The 25,157-nt window shown below is 44.6% G+C and overlaps 1 protein-coding gene across 1 annotated transcript in view; it reads right to left on the reverse strand.

The window, feature by feature from the left end:
• The window catches only part of LOC135551681 (CYFIP-related Rac1 interactor A-like), a 142,754-nt gene extending 120,096 nt beyond the window's left edge, over window positions 1–22,658 (reverse strand). Inside the window, exon 1 of the mRNA XM_064982857.1 lies at window positions 22,318–22,658. The gene's annotated coding sequence lies outside the window, so the exon portion shown is untranslated. The remainder of the gene's footprint in view (window positions 1–22,317) is intronic.
• Between the last annotated feature and the right edge of the window lie 2,499 nt (window positions 22,659–25,157).

Consider the following 25,157-nt stretch of genomic DNA (forward strand, 5'->3'; position numbering starts at 1 on the left):
TGACCCTGAACAGGCAGTTAACCCACTGTTCCTAGGCCATCATTGAAAATAAGAATTTGTTCTTAACGGACTTGCCTAGTAAAATAAAGGTAAAATAAAAAAATAAAAAAATTCATCATGTCAAGCATTTCATGGTTAAGTCCCGTTGTATTCAGCCCATGTGTGTAACTGTTGTAGTTGGTGGAAGAAGGTGAGGACCAAGGTGCAGCGTGGTACGTGTTCAGCATTTTATTAAACATAACCGAACACTAGATAACAAAGTGACAAAAAGCACAACCGAAACAGCTCCGTCAGGTGCAACAGAAAACAAATCAACAGAAAGCAATCACCCACAACTCAAAATGGGAAAACAGGCTACCTAAGTATGGTTCTCAATCAGGGACAACGATAAACAGAACCATACCAGGCCAAAAACATAGAAATAGAAAACCTAGAACTACAACATAGAATACCCACCCACATCACACCCTGACCAAACTAAAAATAGAAACATACAAAGCAATCTACGGTCAGGACAATGTGACAAATAAATAATGTATCTGATTAGACACTCAATGAATCTCACGTCACAAAATACACCACATTCTACTCAATAAGCCAATAAAAACAGGGAATGAGGGAATGAATGAATTAAGGACAGGAGACGTCTGAACTGTGAGATGTGTGGATGGCACCTAATATCTGTCAAACTCAGGCTGTTACATAGTTCACTGTTGAAATGGAACACATTGTCACCGTAGGTCATTCTCTCCTTATTGAAGATCAGAGGAAATCATCTCTCTCTCTCTCTCTCTCTCACACACACACACACACACACACACACACACACACACACACACACACACACACACACACACACACACACACACACACACACACACACACACACACACACACACACACACACACACACACACACACACACACACACACACACACACACCCACCACACACCACACCAAACTAACAGGCTACAGAGAACACTATCTGAGAGGTTACCAGTGACACTACAGCACTGGTCCCCTTCCCCACCTCCTCCCCCTTCCCCAACTCCTCCCCCTTCCCCACCTCCTCCCCCTTCCCCACAACCTCCCCCTTCCCCACCTCTCCCCCTTCCCCACCTCCCCCTTCCTCACCTCCCCCCCTTCCTCACCTCCTCCCCCTTCCCCACATCCCCCCCCTTCCTCACTTCCTCCCCCCTTCCTTCCCCCACTTCCTCCCCCCCTTCCCCACAACCTCCCCTTCCCACCCCTCCCCCCCTTCCTCACCTCCCTCCCCCTTCCTCACTTCCTCCACCCCCTTCCTCACCTCCTCCCCCTTCCTTCCTCACCCCCCCTTCCTTCCTCACCCTCAACTCTCCCTCCCCCAACCATGACAATCACACACCCTGACCTTTACATGCACATGTTTGTCCATACATGTATGAACACATGGCTAAAGGTCAGTCAGATGATCATAATCCCAGCAGAGCTGCCAGTCTGAAAATAACATTCTGAATACAGCTGTGAGACACATCCAAGAAAAGGAGATGCCCTCGCTGGAAAGCACTCCAGTCAAAAGAAAAAAGAGAAGAGATTTTGAATGGCTTTACATGGCTTTTGCTAACTCTGCTGGCGTGCCTAAGCATCTTAAGATAAATATCATACCGTAGCAGTTAGTTCATTCCACTAATACAGAATACTCTGTGTTCAGATAATAACTTGAGCCTTTGAGGTTTATTGCTGCTTTCCATGTTGTCTGTAGCTTGTCAGGTGTGGAAACACTTTGTTGCTTTTATGAATTTTGTGTTGTTCCTTCTTGCTTTTTTGTTCTATGTTGCTCTGTCTATGCTACGTCTTGCTTGTTCTATGTTACTCTGTCTGTATGCTACGTCTTGCTTGTCCTTCATTGCTTGTTCTATGTTACTCTGTCTGTATGCTACGTCTTGCTTGTTCTATGTTACTCTGTCTGTATGCTACGTCTTGCTTGTTCTATGTTACTCTGTCTGTATGCTACGTCTTGCTTGTTCTATGTTACTCTGTCTGTATGCTACGTCTTGCTTGTCTAAATTGCTTGTTCTATGTTACTCTGTCTGTATGTTTGCTTGTTCTATGTTACTCTGTCTGTATGCTACGTCTTGCTTGTCCTAAATTGCTTGTTCTATGTTACTCTGTCTGTATGCTACGTCTTGTCTAAATTGTTTGTTCTATGTTACTCTGTCTGTATGCTATGTCTTGCTTGTTCTATGTTACTCTGTCTGTATGCTACGTCTTGTTCTATGTTACTCTGTCTGTATGCTATGTCTTGCTTGTCTTGTTCTATGTTACTCTGTCTGTATGCTTGCTTGCTTGTTCTATGTTACTCTGTCTGTATGCTACGTCTTGCTTGTTCTATGTTACTCTGTCTGTATGCTATGTTGACTTGCTTGTCCTAAGTTGCTTGTTCTATGTTACTCTGTCTGTATGCTACGTCTTGCTTGTTCTATGTTGCTCTGTCTGTATGCTACGTCTTGCTTGTTCTATGTTACTCTGTCTGTATGCTACGTCTTGCTTGTCCTATGTTGCTCTGCGTGTGCTCACTGCTCAATGATTGTCTATATTGTAATTGTTTTTAATAACCTGCCCAGGGACTGCGGTTGAAAATTAGCCGGTTGGCTAAACCGGCACTTTGACTGAAACGTTGACTAATGTGCACTGTCCCTGTAAAAATAAAATAAACTCAAACTTAATACAATAATGGAAGAGAGAGGTGCAGTAAACTATGGAGGGAGGGAGGGAGGGAGGGAGGGAGAAGAGACACAGAGGGAGAGAGAGAAATCTGTCACCGGCCTCCTGAATGGAACAGGGGTCTAAGGCTGAGAGGAGAGGAGTCACTACAGACTCAGGTTCGATTCCAGGCTTTGTCACCACCGGCCTTGATCGGGAAAACCATAGGGCGGTACAACATTGGCCCAGCCTTGTCCGGGTTAGGGGAGGGTTTGGGGGCTTTACTTGGCTCATCGCACTCTAGTGACTCCTTGTGGCGGGCCGGGCGCTTGCAGGCTGACTACGGTTGTCAGTTGAACAGTGTTTCCTTTCAACACAGGTGCGGCTGGCTTCCGGGTTAAGCGAGCAGGTGTTATAAGGAGCACGGCATGTTTTGGGGGATGCATGAATCAACCTTCGCCTCTCCCGAGCCCATTGGGGAGTTGCAGCAATCAGACAAGATCGCAATTGGATATCACAAAATTGTAAAAATACATACAGAAAACCAACACAACAAAGCTATCACCTACAGAGAGATGAAGCTGGAGAAAAGTCCTTTTAGCAAGCTGGTCCTGCTTAGGGGACACACCACACAGAGCCCCAGGATAGCAACACAATCAGACCCAACCAAATCATGAGAAAACAAAAAGAGAATTACTTGGAAAGAAATGATCAAAAAAACAGCAAATGCTATTGATATGATTGATATGAATGATATTTGGCCCTTAACAGACAGTACACAGTGCTGGAATACCTGACCACTGTGACTGACACAAAATGAAGGAAAGCTTTGACTATGTACAGAGTCAGTGAGCATAGCCTTGCTATTGAGAAAGGCCGCCGTAGGCAGACCTGGCTCTAGAGAAGACAGGCTATGTGTTCACTGCCCACAAAATGAGGTGGAAACTGAGCTGCACTTCCTAACCTCCTGCCCAATGTATGACCATATTAGAGACACATATTTCCCTCAGATTACACAGATCGACAAAGAATTTGAAAACCTTCACAATTTTGAAAAACTCCCATATCTACTGGGTGAAATTCCACAGTGTGCCGTCACAGCAACAAGATTTGTGACCTGTTGCCATGAGAAACTTGTACTTGAACTATTTGGACATCATTAGAACACTGTATATAGACATAATATGACATTTGAAATGTCACTTTTCCTTTGAAACACTTGTGAGTGTTTATTTATTTCTTATCTATTTTACTTGCTTTGGCAACGTAAACATGTGTTTCTCATGCCAATAAAGCCCTTTGAATTGAATTGAGAGACCGAGAGAGAGTGGGGAGGGGGGGGAGAGAGAAAGAGAGAGAGACGGAGATACAAAGAGACAGACAGAGAGATGCAGAAAGATAGGGGGAGACAAAGGCTGAGATATACTATATCAACCAACTCTCTCTATCTCTCTCTCTCTCTCTCTCTCTGTCTCTCTCTGCCTCTCTCTCTCCTCTCTCTCTCTGCCTCTCTCTCTGCCTCTCTCTCTATCTCTCTCTCTCTCCTCTGTTACTGCCTCTCTCTCTCTGCCTCTGCCTCTCTGCCTCTCTCTCTGCCTCTCTCTCTGCCTCTCTCTCTCTGTCTCTCTCTCTCTGCCTCTCTCTCTGCCTCTGCTCTCTCTCTCTCTCTCTGCCTCTCTCTGTCTCTCCTCTCTCTCCTCTCTCTGCTCTCTCTCTGCCTCTCTCTCTCTCTCTGCCTCTCTCTCTCCCTCTCTCTCTGCCTCTCTCTCTGCCTCTCTCTCTCTGCCTCTCTCTCTCTCTGCCTCTGTCTCTCCCTCTCTCTCTGCCTCTCTCTCTGCTCTCTGCTCTCTGCCTCTCTCTCTCTCTGCCTCTGTCTCTCCCTCTCTCTCCCTCTCTCTGCCTCTCTCTGCCTCTGCCTCTGCCTCTCTCTGCTCTCTCTATCTCTGCCTCTCTCTTTCTCTGCCTCTCTCTTTCTCTGCCTCTCTCTTTCTCTGCCTCTCTCTCTCTCTCTCTGCCTCTCTCTCTATCTCTGCCTCTCTCTCTGCCTCTCTCTCTCCTCTCTCGCTGCTCTCTCTCTGCCTCTGCCTCTCTCTCTATCTCTGCCTCTCTCTCTGCCTCTCTCTCTATGCCTCTGTCTCTCTCTCTCCTCTCTCTGCCTCCCTATCTCTCTGCCTCTCTCTCCCTCCCTCCCTCCCTCCCTCCCTCCCTCCCTCCCTCCCTCCCTCCCTCCCTCCCTCCCTCCCTCCTCCCTCCCTCCCTCCCTCCCTCCCTCCCTCCCTCCCTCCCTCCCTCCATGCCTTACTTCTGCCTCATCAAACATAACAGTTATGACACATAGCTAAGCAAGCATAATGAGGTACTGTATCTTAAACAGACAGTAGACTCATATCTGCAATGATACAGTATATTGTACTACTCTAAGCTTATATCTGCAGAGGAGATAGAAGTTGCTTCTACATAATCTTTGCCTCGTACCTCGTGTAGCGAAACTGAAATTAAGTTTGTGCGATCAGGATGCTTCGTACGAGGCTAATATAATGTGTCCGTCACCATTTTGTAACTTAAATCAAATCACGTTTTATTGGTCACATGTTATTGCGAGTGTAGCGAAAAGCTTGTGCTTCTAGGTCCGAATTTGACTGTATGGGTGAAAATGATTGGATGGGCGGGCGGGCGGACAGATGGAAAAGATACAGAGAGAGACTTGCTTTGGCAATGTTAACACATGTTTCCCATGCCAATAAAGCCCTTGAATTGAAATGAATTGAATTGAGAGAATGACAGAAAGACAGGGAAAAGAAAGGAGAGGGATTTAGAAAGAGAAGGAAAGAAACAGAAAAAGAGGGATGGATAGAGGGAGAGATACAGACGGGCATGTTTCTATGGGAAGAACAGGAGATGTTTGGAGTGAGCGAATCTTGCAACATCGCTGGCAGCCAATCGGTGGGCTCGGTTAAAATGATGAAAGGGAGTGTCCTAGCAACAGCGGAGTAAATATCAGAGCAGCCAATCATCCAATCTTAGTCGGGAAAAAGCACACAACACATGAACATGCGTTTGCCATATACAGCATGTCAGTCCTATGTGTGTGCTGTGAGGGTTATTGTAAACATCATTGTGTGTATAGCTGCATGACACAAATGGATAGAGCTTCCTCTTCTACATTTGCACACACTGTACATAGATTTTTTTGTTGTTGTGTTATTGACTGTACGTTTGTTTATTCCATGTGTAACTCTGTTGGTTAATACCTGGTTAAATAAAGGGTTAGGGTTATATATATAAATACCTAGTTAAATAAAGGGTTATATATATAAATACCTGGTTAAATAAAGGGTAAGGGTTATATATATATATAAATACCTGGTTAAATAAAGGGTAAGGGTTATATATATATAAATACCTAGTTAAATAAAGGGTTAGGGTTATATATATATAAATACCTGGTTAAATAAAGGGTTATATATATAAATACCTGGTTAAATAAAGGGTAAGGGTTATATATATATAAATACCTGGTTAAATAAAGGGTAAGGGTTATATATATAAATACCTGGTTAAATAAAGGGTTAGGGTTATATATATAAATACCTGGTTAAATAAAGGGTTATATATATAAATACCTGGTTAAATAAAGGGTTAGGGCTATATATATATAAAATACCTGGTTAAATAAAGGGTTAGGGTTATATATATATAATAAATACCTGGTTAAATAAAGGGTTAGGGTTATATATATAAATACCTGGTTAAATAAAGGGTTAGGGTTATATATATAAATACCTGGTTAAATAAAGGGTTATATATATAAATACCTGGTTAAATAAAGTTTTAGGTTATATATATATAAATACCTGGTTAAATAAAGTGTTATATATATATATAAATACCTGGTTAAATAAAGGGTTAGGGTTATATATATAAATACCTGGTTAAATAAAGGGTTAGGGTTATATATATATAAATACCTGGTTAAATAAAGGGTAGGGTTATATATATAAATACCTGGTTAAATAAAGGTTTAGGGTTATATATATAAATACCTTAAATAAAGGGTTAAATAAATAAATACCTGGTTAAATAAAGGGTTATATATATATAAATACCTGGTTAAATAAAGGGTTATATATATAAATACCTGGTTAAATAAAGGGTTTTATATATAAATACCTGGTTAAATAAAGGGTTAGGGTTATATATATAAATACCTGGTTAAATAAAGGGTTATATATATATATATATATAAATACCTGGTTAAATAAAGGGTTAGGGTTATATATATAAATACCAGCTTAAATAAAGGTTTAGGGTTATATATATAAATACCTGGTTAAATAAAGGGTAAGGGTTATATATATAAATACCTGGTTAAATAAAGGATTATATATATATATAAATACCTGGTTAAATAAAGGGTTTAGGGTTATATATATAAAATACCTGGTTAAATAAAGGGTTAGGGTTATATGTATAAATACCTGGTTAAATAAAGGGTTAGGGTTATATATATAAATACCTGGTTAAATAAAGGGTTAAATAAAATACCTAGGTTTAAAGGGTTATATATATAAAATACCTGGTTAAATAAAGGGTAATATATAAAATACCTGGTTAAATAAAGGTTATATATATAAATACCTGGTTAAATAAAGGATTATATATATATATATATATATATATATATATATTAATAAATAAATAAATACCTGGTTAAATAAAGGGTTATATATATATATAAATACCTGGTTAAATAAAGGGTTAGGGTTATATATATAAATACCTGGTTAAATAAAGGGTTATTATATATATAAATACCTGGTTAAATAAAGGGTAAATAAAGGGTTATATATATAAATACCTGGTTAAATAAAGGTTTAGGGTTATATATATAAATACCTGGTTAAATAAAGGGTTATAATATAAAATACCTGGTTAAATAAAGGGTAAGGGTTATATATATAAATACCTCGTTAAATAAAGAGTTATATATATATAAATACCTGGTTAAATAAAGGGTAATTATATATATAAATACCTGGTTAAATAAAGGGTTATATATATAAATACCTGGTTAAATAAAGGGTTATATATATATAAAATACCTAGTTAAATAAAGGGTTATATATATATAAATACCTGGTTAAATAAAGGGTTATTATATATATAAATACCTGGTTAAATAAAGGGTTAGGGTTATATATATAAATACCTTGTTAAATAAAGGGTTATTATATATATAAATACCTGGTTAAATAAAGGGTTATATATATATAAATACCTGGTTAAATAAAGGGTAAGGGTTATATATAAATACCTGGTTAAATAAAGGGTTATATATATATAAATACCTGGTTAAATAAAGGGTTAGGGTTATATATATAAATACCTGGTTAAATAAAGGGTTAGGGCTATATATATAAATATATAAATATCTGGTTAAATAAAGGGTTAGGGTTATATATATAAATACCTGGTTAAATAAAGGGTTATATATATAAATACCGGGTTAAATAGAGGGTTATATATATAAATACCTGGTTAAATAAAGGGTTAGGGTTATATATATAAATACCTGGTTAAATAAAGGGTTATATATATAAATACCTGGTTAACACTGTGCCAAGTTACTTCTCAGTGTGTTCTCATCAACAAGTAAACAGTAGTCAAGGTGGTGTGGGTACTGCACACAGTGCACTCTAGTAAACAGTAGTCAGAATCATTGAGATGGTTCGATTAATCTTTTCCCGTGTATGGCATGCGTGTTCTGCACTACCTGAAAGACAGTTTTTATCTCAAGGACATCAGACTGTTAAACAGCCATCACTAGCACATTAGAGGCTGCTGCCTGTAGGCATAGACAAGAAATCACTGACCACTTTAAGGAATGAAACACTAGTCCCTTCAACTAGGTTTACATATCTGGCATTACTCGTCTCATATGTGTATATACGGTATTCTATACTATTCTACTGTATCTTAGTACATTCTGCTCTGACATCGCTCGTCCATATGTATACAGTCTTAATTCATTCCTTACTTAGATTTACGTGTGTATTTGGTATATGTTGTAAAACTGTTAAGATATTACTTGTTAGACATTACTGTCGAAGCTAGAAACACAATCATTTCGCTACACCCGCAATAACATCTGCTGAACGCGTGTATGTGACCAATAAATGTGTATGTGTATTTGAATTTGATTGCATTTGATTTGGAACCGGGCTGAAGTGGTGCCCAATCTGTCTGCCTGTGAACTCGGCTCAAAACAAACATCATTTAAACATGTTTACTATTCATTTGTATTTATATTTTTTATTTAACTAACCTTTAATTAACTCGGCATGTCGGTTAAGAACAAATTCTTATTTTACAACGACGGGCTGCCCCGGCCAAACACTAACCCGGACAATGCTGGGCCAAGTTGGGGTGAGTAATGAGTAGGATTCTGTGTTTGCAAATTGGTTTTTATTTATTTTAGTTAAAGGCTTTATCTGCCTTCACCCTCTTGCTTTCGACCGATGATGTGACGTTTTTTAACAAATCAACTGTTTTAGACTATTGTATTTTAACCAAGCAAGAGAAATAAACAAACAAAATCATTTTTTCAATGAAGTTTCACGACGGTCATTTTAATGGTCTGTCGAAATCAGTGTTTTAAGAAGAGGGTTCATAGTGTAACAGCTAGGTACCTACGGCAAGGTGTATCTGAAGAATGTGGGGTTGGCCTCCCAGAGTGGATAGTGTAACAGCTAGGTGTATCTGAAGACTGGGGGGTTGGCCTCCCAGAGTGGATAGTGTAACAGCTAGGTGTATCTGAAGACTGGGGGATTGGCCTCCCAGAGTGGATAGTGTAACAGCTAGGTGTATCTGAAGACTGGGGGATTGGCCTCCCAGAGTGGATAGTGTAACAGCTAGGTGTATCTGAAGACTGGGGGGTTGGCCTCCCAGAGTGGATAGTGTAACAGCTAGGTGTATCTGAAGACTGGGGGTTGGCCTCCCAGAGTGGATAGTGTAACAGCTAGGTGTATCTGAAGACTGGGGGTTGGCCTCCCAGAGTGGATAGTGTAACAGCTAGGTGTATCTGAAGACTGGGGGGTTGGCCTCCCAGAGTGGATAGTGTAACAGCTAGGTGTATCTGAAGACTGGGGGGTTGGCCTCCCAGAGTGGATAGTGTAACAGCTAGGTGTATCTGAAGACTGGGGGGTTGGCCTCCCAGAGTGGATAGTGTAACAGCTAGGTGTATCTGTAGACTGGGGGGTTGGCCTCCCAGAGTGGATAGTGTAACAGCTAGGTGTATCTGTAGACTGGGGGTTGGCCTCCCAGAGTGGATAGTGTAACAGCTAGGTGTATCTGTAGACTGGGGGGTTGGCCTCCCAGAGTGGATAGTGTAACAGCTAGGTGTATCTGTAGACTGGGGGGTTGGCCTCCCAGAGTGGATAGTGTAACAGCTAGGTGTATCTGAAGACTGGGGGGTTGGCCTCCCAGAGTGGATAGTGTAACAGCTAGGTGTATCTGAAGACTGGGGGGTTGGCCTCCCAGAGTGGATAGTGTAACAGCTAGGTGTATCTGTAGACTGGGGGGTTGGCCTCCCAGAGTGGATAGTGTAACAGCTAGGTGTATCTGAAGACTGGGGGGTTGGCCTCCCAGAGTGGATAGTGTAACAGCTAGGTGTATCTGAAGACTTGGGGGTTGGCCTCCCAGAGTGGATAGTGTAACAGCTAGGTGTATCTGTAGACTGGGGGTTGGCCTCCCAGAGTGGATAGTGTAACAGCTAGGTGTATCTGTAGACTGGGGGTTGGCCTCCCAGAGTGGATAGTGTAACAGCTAGGTGTATCTGAAGACTATCCTCCCAGAGTGGATAGTGTAACAGCTAGGTGTATCTGAAGACTGGGGGTTGGCCTCCCAGAGTGGATAGTGTAACAGCTAGGTGTATCTGAAGAATGGGGGTTGGCCTCCCAGAGTGGATAGTGTAACAGCTAGGTGTATCTGAAGACTGGGGGTTGGCCTCCCAGAGTGGATAGTGTAAAAGCTAGGTGTATCTGTAGACTGGGGGTTGGCCTCCCAGAGTGGATAGTGTAACAGCTAGGTGTATCTGAAGACTGGGGGTTGGCCTCCCAGAGTGGATAGTGTAACAGCTATGTGTATCTGTAGACTGGGGGTTGGCCTCCCAGAGTGGATAGTGTAACAGCTAGGTGTATCTGTAGACTGGGGGTTGGCCTCCCAGAGTGGATAGTTTAACAGCTAGGTGTATCTGAAGACTGGGGGATGGCCTCCCAGAGTGGATAGTGTAACAGCTAGGTGTATCTGTAGACTGGGGGTTGGCCTCCCAGAGTGGATAGTGTAACAGCTAGGTGTATCTGAAGACTGGGGGGTTGGCCTCCCAGAGTGGATAGTGTAACAGCTAGTTGTATCTGAAGACTTGGGGGTTGGCCTCCCAGAGTGGATAGTGTAACAGCTAGGTGTATCTGAAGACTGGGGGGTTGGCCTCCCAGAGTGGATAGTGTAACAGCTAGGTGTATCTGAAGACTGGGGGGTTGGCCTCCCAGAGTGGATAGTGTAACAGCTAGGTGTATCTGTAGACTGGGGGGTTGGCCTCCCAGAGTGGATAGTGTAACAGCTAGGTGTATCTGTAGACTGGGGGGTTGGCCTCCCAGAGTGGATAGTTGGACAATTATTTAATTTATAGTTTTGATAGCCCCCTACCGACACACGCACACACATACACACACACATACACTTATATTAATTTCATTAAGTAGGTGGCTCTTTCAAAAGAGCCTTTGGGTTTGTGGAGTGTTAGGCAAGTGTCAGTGAGTGTGATGGTGTGTACTACTGCATGCGTCTTTGTTAGAACGGAGGAGAGACCAGCTCTCAGACTCTCTAGGAAGAAAGAGGTCGTTGCCCTCCTCCGTGAGATGCAAGCCATCCCTACAGTACTGCCTCGGGACACAGTGTTTTATATGGCAGATTGGTGGTAATGCCTCTGTCACGGAGAAATGCAAGCTGGTCCATGTGGAACGACCTTTGCCAATTCAAATGCACGCAGTAAACATGGTACTACACTCTGTCAACACTTAACAGTTATGTTCTGTTCCAAATCTATGAGTGAATCCCTAAAGCTGTTGCGTTGACCGTGTCACCGCCACACCGGCAGTCACGAGTGACGACTGCAGTAAAAGGACAGGCGACCGTTGAGTCTGGCTCCTCTTATGCACGCGGGACATGCTTTGCTAGAACCCAAAATGCTAATGACCATCAAGACCTAATGTCGTGGTACTCAGGGCGATATTGTCCCTCCATCAGGTCATAATGGCCTGGTACTCATGTCTATATTGTTACTCATGTCTATATTGTTCCTCCATCAGGTCGTAATGGCCTATTGTCCCTCCATCAGGTCTTATTGGCCTGCTACTCAGGGCTCTATTGTCCCTCCATCAGGTCTTAATGGCCTGCTACTAAGGGCTCTATTGTCCATTTAACCACTCTGACCTCCATGCAAATACAATCTAAAATCACATCCAACACTAATCATCCAAAAACAGTGTCATCATGCCTTTTAAAACTCCCCTCACTGTGATTTATACATGTGAAGAAAGAAGTTTTTTTGACATGACGAAATGGAGATGTAAGGTGATGAATCATTCAAAACCCCCATATTAAGAATATCAGAGCTTGTGCATACGCTTATGAGCCCAACCCCGAGAAAAATACAAAATAAAAATAATAAAAATGATGATTGTGCCTCGTAAAATACATAGTCTACCACATATTACGCATTGGCAGAAAAACCTTTTTTTACATTTTTTAAACGGATTTATTAAGAGGGTCTGGTACATAGTAGTTGGTCTAGCCTAAATTCATGTAATGACCTTTGAGTGTGGACTCTATTATTATTCATACCGGATGGACTGGTTAGCTCATGCTCCTCTCCAACAGGTCTGTCCATGAGTCTGGGAGGGACACGTAAGAGCCCAAGGCTGTTGGTTAATTGATTGTGCAGGCGGCTAACAGGTAGCCTACAATTACAGTGATTTTCTACTTGGTTTTTCAATAGCCTAATAATAGTGATTTTTTTATTTCATAATTAATTGGGTGACACATTACCGTTAGCTATAGAGACTATCTCATCACCGTCCGTTTCCATCTCCATCCCTCTCTGTCCTTTATTAATTTCTCTAAAATGCTGAGGGGCTGTCAACAGTTTACTAAAATATGTTCAGTTGCAAAAAAAGCACTATCGATGTTCCAAACAGATTTCAAATAATTTCCCTAATGAAGCACGGAGTAGATGGAGGAAGAGGGTTGGAGCAGGAACAGGGTTGGAGAGCCCATGGTATAATGGGTATCTGCAGGAACAGGGTTGGAGAGCCCAGGGCATACAGAGTACTGGGTACTGCAGGAACAGGGTTGGAGAGCCCATGGTATACCCATGGTATACAGAGTATAGGGCATACAGAGTACGGTATCTGCAGGAACAGGGTTGGAGAGCCCATGGGATACAGAGTACTGGGTATCTGCAGGAACAGGGTTGGAGAGCCCATGGTATACAGAGTACTGGGTATCTGCAGGAACAGGGTTGGAGAGCCCAGAGTACTGGGTACAGAACAGTACTGGGAGTATCTGCAGGAACAGGGTTGGAGAGCCCATGGCATACAGAGTACTGGGTATCTGCAGGAACAGGGTTGGAGAGCCCATGGTATACAGAGTACTGGGTATCTGCAGGAACAGGGTTGGAGAGCCCAGGGCATACAGAGTACTGCAGCAGGAACAGGGTTGGAGAGCCCAGGGCATACAGGTATATCTGCAGGAACAGGGTTACCCATGGGTATCTGCAGGAACAGGGTTGGAGAGCCCATGGGAGTACATAGGAACAGAGTACTGGGTATCTGCAGGAACAGGGTTGGAGAGCCCATGGTATACAGAGTACTGGGTATCTGCAGGAACAGGGTTGGAGAGCCCATGGTATACAGAGTACTGGGTATCTGCAGGAACAGGGTTCTGCAGGAACAGGGTTGGAGAGCCCATGGTATACAGAGTAATGGGTATCTGCAGGAACAGGGTTGGAGAGCCTGCAGGGGGTTGGAGAGCATACAGAGTACTGGGTATCTGCAGGAACAGGGTTGGAGAGCCCATGGTATACAGAGTACTGGGTATCTGCAGGAACAGGGTTGGAGAGCCCAGGCCAGAGTACTGGGTATCTGCAGGAACAGGGTTGGAGAGCCCAGGGCATACAGTACTGGGTATCTGCAGGAACAGGGTGAGGAGAGTACCTGCATGGAGAGCCCATACACAGAGTACTGGGTATCTGCAGGAACAGGGTTGGAGAGCCCATGGCATACTGCAGGAACAGTACTGGGAGTATCTGCAGGAACAGGGTTGGAGAGCCCATGGTATACAGAGTACTGGGTATCTGCAGGAACAGGGTTGGAGAGCCCATGGGAGTACATGCAGGAACAGAGTATGGTATACTGGGTATCTGCAGGAACAGGGTTGGAGAGCCCAGGGTATACTGGGTATCTGCAGGAACAGGGTTGGAGAGCCCATGGTATGGTACTGGGTATCTGCAGGAACAGGGTATACAGAGTACTGGGTATCTGCAGGAACAGGGTTGAAGAGGAACCCAGGGCATACAGAGTACTGGGTATCTGCAGGAACAGGGTACCCATGGTATACAGAGTACTGGGTATCTGCAGGAACCCATGGCATACTGGGCAGGAACAGGGTTTGAGTACTGGGTATCTGCAGGAACAGGGTTGGAGAGCATGGTATACAGAGTACTGGGTATCTGCAGGAACAGGGTTGGAGAGCCCAGGGCATACAGAGTACTGGGTATCTGCAGGAACAGGGTTGGAGAGCCCAGGGCATACAGCAGGAACAGGGTTGGAGAGCTGGGAGTATCTGCAGGAACAGGGTTGGAGAGCCCAGCCTGGGAACAGGGTTGGAGCCCATATACAGAGTACTGGGTATCTGCAGGATACAGAGTACTGGGTATCTGCAGGAACAGGGTTGGAGAGCCCAGAGTACTGGGTATCTGCAGGAACAGGGTTGGAGAGCACACAGAGTACTGGGCAGGAACAGGGTATCTACTGGGTATCTGCAGCAGAGTACTGGGTATCTGCAGGAACACTGGGTTGAAGCTCGTCCGCTACAAGACCATGGTGCTTGCCTACGGAGCTGTTAGGGGAACGGCACCGCAGTACCTCCAGGCTCTGATCAGGCCCACACCCAAGCAAGGGCACTGCGTTCATCCAGACCATTGAGGAAGTACTGGCCCAGTCAAAACTGTTCTGCTCTGGCCCCCCAATGGTGGAACAAACTCCTCACGGGTCAATCACCACCTTCCGGAGACACCTGCCCCACCTCTTCAAGGAATACCTAGGATAGGATAAGTAATCAGATTTAGATGCACTGTAAAGTGGCTGTTCCACTGGATGTCAGAAGGTGAATTCACCAATTTGTAAGTCAGGAACAGGGTAGGAGAGCCCATGGCATACAGAGTACTGGGTATCTGCAGGAACAGGGGTGGAGAGCCCAGGGCATACAGAGTACTGGGCGGATTATGACCTGTATCTCAGTGAGAGCAGGCTCTTCAAACATTGGTTGATGCTATAAAACCGATGTAGCCTACCAGGTGTCAGTGAACAACAGACCGGTGGGGAAAGTGTGCGGCCTCCATTCGCTATTGGAGTGCATAATGATCACATGTCCCGCCCTCTCGCCCGACCCCGCCCCCCGATCCCGTCCATTTGATAACGGGGACATTCTAAATCAAAACTAATGAAACATATTAGTAATGACAAGATACATTGGAATATAGTCTGATATTGGATCATTTGGATCATTTGGATATTGGATCATTTGATGAGAGAACAGGGTGTACAGCCCGAAACAAGGACACAGAGCGTAAGATTTTCTTTTTATCTCTACTTTCTCAAATCGTCAATAGTCTATTGTGGCATCGTATATGTTCTGATTTCTAAGACATTGTAAGGTTTGTATCATTCACTAAACTAAACTTGCCAAATAACTCTTAAATCTAGTAAACAAATCATCACTTTTAAGCTCAACATAGCCGTTTCACATCCACACCCGCTCCGAAAATGGGAAAAATATACTTTCTATTTTATTAAGTTCAATTATATTCTTCTTACTATATAAAATCATGACATGTAAAATAAGGATATATTTGCTTGACAATAGTTGTTTGCACCTCTTTGCATATTCATACTGCCATTTATTAAATGAGGACAGGTGTGATATTTTACTGCAGTTGGACAGCTGTGTACAGCATTACTTAGGACAATTGGAGCTGAGGTTTTGTATTCAAGAGTTTAGAGCACCTATCCAATTTCAGATTTGTAAATATATCTAAGATTTATCTTAAGAGTTTTGCACTATTGTTCAATGACATTTTTTTTTCAGGTGTTTCTCAGCAGTTTTGTCAATTTGTTACCGTGTTTGTATATGGAGTTATAAAAACATTGCTTTTGACCATTCACAGCGTTATGCAGCCTTTTCTGTTCAAGTCCAGTGCTACCACACCTGATTCTACTACTCAGCTGTTCTTCCATGAAGAGTCCAGTGCTTCCACACCTGATTCTACTACTCAGCTGTTCTTCCATGAATAGTCCAGTGCTTCCACACCTGATTCTACTACTCAGCTGTTCTTCGATACCATGAATAGTCCAGTGCTTCCACACCTGATTCTACTACTCAGCTGTTCTTCCATGAATAGTCCAGTGCTTCCACACCTGATTCTACTACTCAGCTGTTCTTCCATGAATAGTCCAGTGCTTCCACACCTGATTCTACTACTCAGCTGTTCTTCCATGAATAGTCCAGTGCTTCCACACCTGATTCTACTACTCAGCTGTTCTTCCATGAATAGTCCAGTGCTTCCACACCTGATTCTACTACTCAGCTGTTCTTCCATGAATAGTCCAGTGCTTCCACACCTGATTCTACTACTCAGCTGTTCTTCCATGAATAGTCCAGTGCTTCCACACCTGATTATACTACTCAGCTGTTCTTCCATGAATAGTCCAGTGCTTCCACACCTGATTATACTACTCAGCTGTTCTTCCATGAATAGTCCAGTGCTTCCACACCTGATTATACTACTCAGCTGTTCTTCCATGAATAGTCCAGTGGTTCCACACCTGATTCTACTACTCAGCTGTTCTTCCATGAATAGTCCAGTGCTTCCACACCTGATTCTACTACTCAGCTGTTCTTCCATGAAGAGTCCAGTGCTTCCACAACAGATTCTACTACTCAGCTGTTCTTCCATGAATAGACCAGTGGTTCCACACCTGATTCTACTACTCAGCTGTTCTTCCATGAATAGTCCAGTGCTTCCACACCTGTTTCTACTACTCAGCTGTTCTTCCATGAATAGTCCAGTGCTTCCACACCTGATTCTACTACTCAGCTGTTCTTCCATGAAGGGTGCAGTGCTTCCACACCTGATTCTACTACTCAGCTGTTCTTCCATGAATAGTCCAGTGCTACCACACCTGATTCTACTACTCAGCTGTTCTACCATGAATAGTCCAGTGCTTCCACACCTGATTCTACTACTCAGCTGTTCTTCCATGAAGAGTCCAGTGCTTCCACGCCTGATTCTACTACTCAGCTGTTCTTCCATGAATAGTCTAGTGCTTCCATACCTGATTCTACAACTCAGCTGTTCTTCCATGAATAGTCCAGTGCTTCCACACCTGATTCTACTACTCAGCTGTTCTTCGGGACCATGAATAGTCCAGTGCTCCCACACCTGATTCTACTACTCAGCTGTTCTTCGAGACCATGAATAGTCCAGTGCTTCCACACCTGATTCTACTACTCAGCTCTTCTTCCATGAATAGTCCAGTGCTTCCACACCTGAATCTACTACTCAGCTGTTCTTCGAGACCATGAATAGTCCAGTACTACCACACCTGATTCTACTACTCAGCTGTTCTTCCATGAATAGTCCAGTGCCTCCACACCTGATTCGACTACTCAGCTGTTCTTCCAGGAATAGTCCAGTGCTTCCACACCTGATTCTACTACTCAGCTGTTCTTCCATGAATAGTCCAGTGCTTCCACACCTGATTCTAATACTCAGCTGTTCTTCCATGAATAGTCCAGTGCTTCCACACCTGATTTTACTACTCAGCTGTTCTTCCATGAATAGTCCAGTGCTTCCACACCTGATACTACTATTCAGCTGTTCTTCGAGACCATGAATAGTCCAGTGCTCCCACACCTGATTCTACTACTCAGCTGTTCTTCGAGACCATGAATACTCCAGTGCTTCCACACCTGATTCTACTACTCAGCTCTTCTTCCATGAATAGTCCAGTGCTTTCACACCTGATTCTACTACTCAGCTGTTCTTCCATGAATAGTCCAGTGCTTCCACACCTGATTCTACTACTCAGCTGTTCTTCGGGACCATGAATAGTCCAGTGCTCCCACACCTGATTCTACTACTCAGCTGTTCTTCGAGACCATGAATAGTCCAGTGCTTCCACACCTGATTCTACTACTCAGCTCTTCTTCCATGAATAGTACAGTGCTTCCACACCTGATTCTACTACTCAGCTGTTCTTCCATGAATAGTCCAGTGCTTCCACACCTGATTCTACTACTCAGCTGTTCTTCCATGAATAGTCCAGTGCGACCACACCTGATTATACTACTCAGCTGTTCTTCCATGAATAGTCCAGTGCGACCACACCTGATTCTACTACTCAGCTGTTCTTCCATGAATAGTCCAGTGCTTCCACACCTGATTCTACTACTCAGCTGTTCTTCCATGAATAGTCCAGTGCTTCCACACCTGATTCTACTACTCAGCTGTTCTTCCATGAATAGTCCAGTGCTTCCACACCTGATTCTACTACTCAGCTGTTCTTCCATGAAGGGTGCAGTGCTTCCACACCTGATTCTACTACTCAGCTGTTCTTCCATGAATAGTCCAGTGCTTCCACACCTGATTCTACTACTCAGCTGTTCTTCCATGAAGAGTCCAGTGCTTCCACAACAGATTCTACTACTCAGCTGTTCTTCCATGAATAGACCCGTGGTTCCACGCCTGATTCTACTACTCAGCTGTTCTTCCATGAATAGTCCAGTGCTTCCACACCTGATACTACTATTCAGCTGTTCTTCGAGACCATGAATAGTCCAGTGCTCCCACACCTGATTCTACTACTCAGCTGTTCTTCGAGACCATGAATACTCCAGTGCTTCCACACCTGATTCTACTACTCAGCTCTTCTTCCATGAATAGTCCAGTGCTTCCACACCTGATTCTACTACTCAGCTGTTCTTCCATGAATAGTCCAGTGCTTCCACACCTGATTCTACTACTCAGCTGTTCTTCGGGACCATGAATAGTCCAGTGCTCCCACACCTGATTCTACTACTCAGCTGTTCTTCGAGACCATGAATAGTCCAGTGCTTCCACACCTGATTCTACTACTCAGCTCTTCTTCCATGAATAGTCCAGTGCTTCCACACCTGAATCTACTACTCAGCTGTTCTTCGAGACCATGAATAGTCCAGTACTACCACACCTGATTCTACTACTCAGCTGTTCTTCCATGAATAGTCCAGTGCTTCCACACCTGATTCTACTACTCAGCTGTTCTTCCATGAATAGTCCAGTGCTTCCACACCTGATTCTACTACTCAGCTGTTCTTCCATGAATAGTCCAGTGCTTCCACACCTGATTCTACTACTCAGCTGTTCTTCCATGAATAGTCCAGTGCGACCACACCTGATTATACTACTCAGCTGTTCTTCCATGAATAGTCCAGTGCGACCACACCTGATTCTACTACTCAGCTGTTCTTCCATGAAGAGTCCAGTGCTTCCACACCTGATTCTACTACTCAGCTGTTCTTCCATGAATAGTCCAGTGCTTCCACACCTGATTCTACTACTCAGCTGTTCTTCCATGAATAGTCCAGTGCTTCCACACCTGATTCTACTACTCAGCTGTTCTTCCATGAATAGTCCAGTGCTTCCACACCTGATTCTACTACTCAGCTGTTCTTCCATGAATAGTCCAGTGCTTCCACACCTGATTCTACTACTCAGCTGTTCTTCGAGACCATGAATAGTAGAATCAGGTGTGGTAGAACTGAGGTGTGAATCAGGTATGGTACAGAAAAGGCTTTATGAACCCAAAGCTTGTCAAGAGCAATTGCGGCCATCTCTGAATTCTATTTACAAAGTTGACGATATCTGATGAAAGTACATTTGGTTGTACATTTTACATTTAGTGACAACTCACCTTTTTTTTAACAGGTAATGTAGTACTGGGAATTTATACAGTAAACTTGAAGGTACCATTTCATGTAAATAGTTAATTAATGGGTTTGTGTTGATTATTGGTGTATTGTCCAGGAACTTGCGATAGTCTTAGAGGGATCAGGGATCATTTTATTTTTACTCTTCTAATTCCGTTGGTCATTTTTCCAATTATTATTATTATAATTATATTATTATAATTTATAATAAATAATAAAACACCTTAAGTATGAATTAGGCTGTTTGAGAAGATTTGAATCCTAAGAATCCTGCCTACACAGAGTTTGAAGTACTATACCAACATAGCTACTGTATTTGGTTGAAGATGTGTGCTATAAAACCTTGGTAGAGCATGGGTGGAATAGGCATTGTGGTGCTATAAAACCTTGGTAGAGCATGGGTGGAATAGGCATTGTGGTGCTGTAAAACCTTGGTAGAGCATGGGTGGAATAGGCATTGTGGTGCTGTAAAACCTTGGTAGAGCATGGGTGGAATAGGCATTGTGGTGCTGTAAAACCTTGGTAGAGCATGGGTGGAATAGGCATTGTGGTGCTCATGTGAATTTCCTTTATTTTTCAACTTCAGACCAGTATCACTTAAAACATATTTTTTGTTTTAAATAAAACCATTATCAGATGGTTTTATTCAAAGTGACTTAGTCATGCATGAATACATTTTACGTACGGGTGGACCCGGGAATCGAACCCCCTACCCTGGCGTTGCATGCACTAAGCTCTACCAACTGAGCTACAGGATGGTTGATGATGATCAATTTAATACTGAATTACAGAGATAATTACACATATAGGATGCCAGCCTGCTTGCCTGCCTGCTTGCCTGCCTGCCTGCCTGCCTGCCTGCCTGCTTGCTTGCCTGCCTGCCTGCCTGCCTGCCTGCCTGCCTGCCTGCCTGCCTGCCTGCCTGCCTGCTTGCCTGCCTGCCTGCCTGCCTGCCTGCCTGCTTGCCTGCCTGCCTGCCTGCCTGCTTGCCTGCCTGCCTGCCTGCCTGCCTGACCGCCTGCCCGCCCGCCGGCCCGCCCGCCCGCCCGCCCTCTCTCTCAGTCTCTCCATATATCCTTCCAAAATGCCCCATACATAACAGGGTGATTCTCTCCATTCATCCTTTCATTCATCTTTTTCCTCCATCTCTGTCTCTCCTCCCTAAACGACCCACAATGCACCCTTTCTGCACTGTGATCTAGGACTATTGTTTTTTTTTGGCAGTGTGTTTGCATTTCACGTGAGTGTGTGTGTGTGTGTGTGTGTGTTTGCATAGCAGCAGGGCAGACAGTAGTGTTATCCACGGTGGAGGGGGAGAAAGGTAGATGGAAGACATGCAGAGAGAGTCAGCTGGTAGTGCACACTGGCCATACTGAGGTGTGTGTGTCTGCAATGTACTGCAGTGAAAGGGGACAAGCCCTCGTTGACTGACTTAAGAGATGCTACCACTACATTATCACATCCACAGGACACTAGGGGTTAAAAGCGTTGGACCAGTAACTGAAAGGTCTCTGGTTTGAATCCCTGAGCAAGATGGAAAAATTATGCGGTTCTACCCTTGAGCAAGGCGGTTAACCCCCAAAATAACCACCCCGTGGACGTCGATTAAGGCAACCCCCTACACCTCTTTGATTCAGAGGGGTTTCCTTAATTGTAATATGCACATTTCAGGTTGAATACATTCAGTTGTACAATTGACTAGGTATCCCCCTTTCCCTTTAACAACCCCTGCATACGGCATCCGGCATCCAACCCTGTAACCTCTCTTACCCTCTCTCTCTCTCTCTCTCTCTCTCTCTCTCTCTCTCTCGCTCTCTCGCTCTCTGTCTATCCAACCATGTAACGGCTTTTTCTCTCTCTCCATACAACCCAGTACTATTTTCTCTCTCTCCTTCCCTCTTTAGCCTAGCCCTCTATTCTCATCCTCCTGCTTAGCCTCCATTTCCTCCAGAATTCTTCCTCTCATTCTCCATACCCTCACAACCCTACCCTGTCTCCCTTCCTCTTTCTCCAGAAAATCTGCCCCTCTCTGTCAGCCACATGCATCCAGAGTTTAACCTAATTTCTGGGCTGTAGCATCTTATCCAGCCTTACCCCCAATTTCCCTCTCCTCTCCTCTCCTCTCCTCTCCTCTCCTCTCCTCTCCTCTCCTCTCCTCTCCAGCGTCTCTCTCTCCAGCCAAGTCCTCTCGTGCTTGGCTCGCATCCAGAGTGGTGTAGTCATGGAGCTGTGGCTTTTCCAACCTCTCTCACCATCTTACTATCAGTTCAACGCATTAGGCATGAATGCAGAGAAAGAGAGGAAGAGAGAAAGGGATGATTCCGCTTACCGGTTGAACGTGCTGTAGAGCGTCTCCGGGTTGTGCTGTTCCTCCTTCCGCGGGACCCGAGGTGAAAGAAGGATGGATAAAACAAATTGAGAGAAGGACAAAGAAAATAAACACAAAACCTCTGGTAGGTAAAGAGAGGGAGTGCTTTTTTCCCCTCTCTTCCTTTCTGCTCCTTTATCCTTGTGAGCCAGAGGGCTACGGATTCTCCTTAACACAGCCCCTCTCTCTCTCTCTCTCTCTCTCTCTCTCTCTCTCTCTCTCTCTCTCTCTCTCTCTCTCTCTCTCTCTCTCTCTCCCTCTCCCTCTCCGCTTGCTCACTCAGTGTCTCTCTGCACTCAACACAGAAACCTCGGCCCAGCAGCTGTTAGGCTATAGGAAATAGAACGCTGTGTACTCTCTCTCCATCGCTCGCTCTCTTTCTTGCTTTCTCTCTCTCTCACAAAGAACCCCCGCAGTTTTTCCTCATAACACCTCCCCCCACCTCCCTCCCTCCACCCACCCCCCCCACCCCCACCCCCCACCTCACCCCCCCGCACCTCCCACCTCCCCCCCCACATCCCCCCCCCACCCCCTGCGACGAACAACTGACATTTCCTACAAGCCTGCTGGCAACAAGGGGAGGCCAAATTGTGTGTTCAAATGTGTGTGTGTGTGTGTGTGTGTGTGTGTGTGTGTGTGTGTGTGTGTGTGTGTGTGTGTGTGTGTGTGTGTGTGTGTGTGTGTGTGTGTGTGTGTGTGTAAGAGGTTGTATTCATTCTGTGTAGGTGTTTGAGTGTGGTTATTTGTGTTTCCGAGATTAGCAAGTTATAATACTTGTACATGCGTTAAGTAGTGATGTGGATGCCAAGAGATGGCTTCTCCAAATATCTGACCAATAAATAAATTACAATTATAAAATAATTGAATCTCTCTCTTTGAGTTTTAATAATTTTCCTGTAAATTCAGACTTGTTCCTCGACTTGTGGTTTTGACTTAATTCTCTGTACAGGTCAATGATTATGCCGGGCGAATCTGACAGAACCAAGAGTGAACCACCACTGGCCTGAGAAGACTGAAGTTCAATATGTATCCCAGATGTCGCCTACTAGGCTAGTTAACTAGTGGGATAAAGTTAACTAGTAGGATAAAGTTAACTAGATAGCTGGTTCATTGTTGCCCATGCGAGGATGTTAGGCGAGACTTTCAGCCAGGCAGCCGATGAAAACAAACACTAAAAGTATGACAGAGACAAATGTTTTTTCCAACATGAAAAAGGGGAGTTAAAGCATTGGAGTTTAAATAGTCTAGTGCGTAGACACACACACACACACATACACACACACACACACACGCACACACACACACACACACACACACAGAAATCAGTACCATGGACAGCCACATGAAACTTAGCAACATTGATTGGACTATATCCGTTTTTGGTACCTTTAAACTATATTGCCTTGTTGAAGTCCAACACTGTAACCAAGTCCAACACTGTAGTCCAACACTCTAACCACTAGGCTACGCTGCCGCCTCTACACTCTAACCACTAGGCTACCCTGCCGCCTCTGCACTCTAACCACTAGGCTACCCTGCCGCCTCTACACTCTAACCACTAGGCTACCCTGCCTCCTCTACACTCTAACCACTTGGCTACCCTGCCACCCCTCCACTCTAACGACGAGGCTATGCTGCCCGCCCCTCCACTCTAACCACTAGGCTACGCTGCCCGCCCCTCCACTCTAACCACTAGGCTACCCTGCCACCTCTACACTCTAACAACTAGGATACGCTACCGCCCCTACACTCTAACCACTAGGCTACCTGCCGCCCCTCCACTCTAACCACTAGGCTACGCTGCCGCCCCTCCACTCTAACCACTAGGCTACGCTCCCGCCCCTCTACTCTAACCACTAGGCTACGCTGCCGCCCCTCCACTCTAACCACTAGGCTACCCTGCCACCTCTACACTCTATCCACTAGGCTACCCTGCCGCCCCTCCACTCTAACCACTAGGCTATGCTGCCGCCCCTATATATCACGTGTAGCTTGTTGGGTTACAGAGCAAACAACTCCATTATCACAACACAGGGTTTAACATGGCTTTTTACTAGCTTGGCTTCCTCAGGGATTTTACCCACACACCAAGGAAGGAACATTTGTAGGTGAATATGGTTGTAGGTGAATATGGTTGATTCATTATTTACTGAGTGTTTTCTACATTAAACACAGTCTACATGAGAGAGTTTATTTAATGGTGTATGTTAGAGTTGGGGGTCATCGAGAGTAAACATTTAGCTGTTCTCTCTCTCTGTCCCTTCACACGCGCGCACGTGTGTGTGTGTGTGTCTGCGGCTCAACTCAGCTTTCTTTAGGGGCCCTCGACCCCAGGTCGCAGTCATGACGATGGGGTAGGGTAAATTAGGCGTGTCTAACCGCCCAGTGTGGGTGTGCGTGTGTGTGTGTGTGTGTGTGTGTGTGGGTGTGTGTGTGTGTGGGGGGGAGGTAGGGAGGGTAGGAGGAATAGAATTACCATTGTCTGTCACTACGGTGCCCTGCCTGCTGCCCAATCAGCCATCAGAGGCCCCAGCCAACACAGGGGGGGGGGGGAAGGGGAGAGTGGAGGAGAAGGGGGGTACAGCGGGTCAGAGGCTGATCGCTCGGCAGTCTGGGTGAGGGGGACAGCGAGTCAGAGGCGGATCCCTAGGCAATCTGAGTGAGGGGGACAGCAGGTCAGAGACTGATCCATAGGCAGTCTGGGTGAGGGGGACAGCGGGTCAGAGACTGATCCCTAGGCAGTCTGGGTGAGGGGACATCGAGTCAGAGAATGATCCCTAGGCAGTCTGGGTGAGGGGGAC

This window comes from Oncorhynchus masou, chromosome 13, assembly GCF_036934945.1.
Source record: "Oncorhynchus masou masou isolate Uvic2021 chromosome 13, UVic_Omas_1.1, whole genome shotgun sequence".
Lineage (NCBI taxonomy): Eukaryota > Metazoa > Chordata > Actinopteri > Salmoniformes > Salmonidae > Oncorhynchus > Oncorhynchus masou.